Here is a 1668-nt window from a genome sequence, read left to right on the forward strand (position 1 = left end):
CATAGCATGTGAATAGTGTATTTGCACAGCAAGGTGATTAGCTGAAGATCCCTATTCAGATCTTAATAAAGCAGAACAATAGAGATTCAGGAACATTATATATTATGTAGTTCTTTGTATTTCTCCTATTTCAGAGGCTTGATTATTTGAAAGGATATAAGTTATTGTCAATTATATTATTAAAATCCTTACAGAAAAGGATGGCTTAAATGAATTGTAGGGGGGGAAATGGTTTGCTTTTAAAACTGCTTAATTTTGAGAGGTTTTCTCTCTGGGTTTCCTTGCATTTGTAGTTATAAGATAAAAAGAGATGTATGGGGTATTAAGGGAAAACTAGGTGTATGGGGGGGGGGAAGTTTCCTGGGCCCTTTTCTGGGCTGTTCATTCATTTTTTTGTGTGTGTGTGAGGTAATTGGGGTTAAGTGACTTGCCCAGGGTCACATAGCTAGTGTTAAGGGCTAAAATTCTAGCTAGTCTGTCTAAAATATCTAATGAGTGGTCGCCAATAAATTATAAGCTTTAGCAAGAGTTAGGTTTTTAAGCATTTATTAAGGAGAATAAGAATTTGGTAAAGAGAGAGAAAAAGGCCTAGATTCCTATCTATTAAAGGGAGAGCACATTTCTAGCTCTGCTCTCCACCAGAGTCCAAAGGAAAAAGCGCGCGAGACTGAGCGCCAGTCTCTTCCTTCCTCCTCCCACTAGCCTGCGTCACTTCCTGACTCCTGGTCTTGCCCTCAAAGACCTTTGCTTCATGGGCAGAACTCTTCTACAGTAAGTATCCAGCAGGTGGCGTCATTCCAATCGTTACAGTCCCCCCTGTTGTTCCTCAAGAAACAAAATGTTTCCTTGACGGAACAGTAAAAGAATATAATAACTATTGCTAACTAATAATATGTGAACAACAATATAGAAAAGGAAGAGAGGAAAGTATTGTTCAGAGGGGCGATTTTTTTTTTTTCGTCCTCATGAACCGACGCTTTGACATTAGTCTTGCAAAGGGAGGGCCTCTGCAGAGAATACATGTTACAGATGGTGTATATTATAACAGAAAGAGAAAAAAACCAACAAAAACAACAAATCAAAACTGTTCATTTAAAGTCTTTTCTCAGATGTCCTCTAGGTGTAGTCGTAGAATGGAAGTCTTTTCAGGGGTTGATGTGTGGATGCTGGTAATCAGCCAGGAAATTTCCTACAAAATTGAGCTTAACACAACTTTAAAATAGCTTTGTCAATAATCAAATCAAACAATGAAAGTTCTCAAAAACATGTCTAAGGGAATTCAGAATCTTAGTTGTTACACATGAAACATATAATAAAACAAAAATTGAAACATTCTTTTAAAATTATAATATTACTATAGTCCCCCCCTTATGGAGGGTAATTGAGAAGACAATTGCTGCAATATTAATTAATAAAAATAATTTTTATCTTTGTTTTATCACTTTTTGCATCATCTGCCTAATTATCCTCATGCCATTATGAGAAATTTAAAATCTAATATAATTAGTAACAGATGTCAAGGCCAAATTCAACACTGTTATTTATCATGACACCTGAGATAATTATGGGGGTTACCATAAAAGAACAGAGAAATGATGGGATATGAGCATTCCCACACTTGAGCAATATATACTGCCCATGCAGTATGCCAGGTCTAAAATAGGTGGA

The sequence above is a fragment of the Dromiciops gliroides genome, chromosome 1 (genome assembly GCF_019393635.1).
Source record: "Dromiciops gliroides isolate mDroGli1 chromosome 1, mDroGli1.pri, whole genome shotgun sequence".
Taxonomy (NCBI): Eukaryota; Metazoa; Chordata; class Mammalia; order Microbiotheria; family Microbiotheriidae; genus Dromiciops; species Dromiciops gliroides.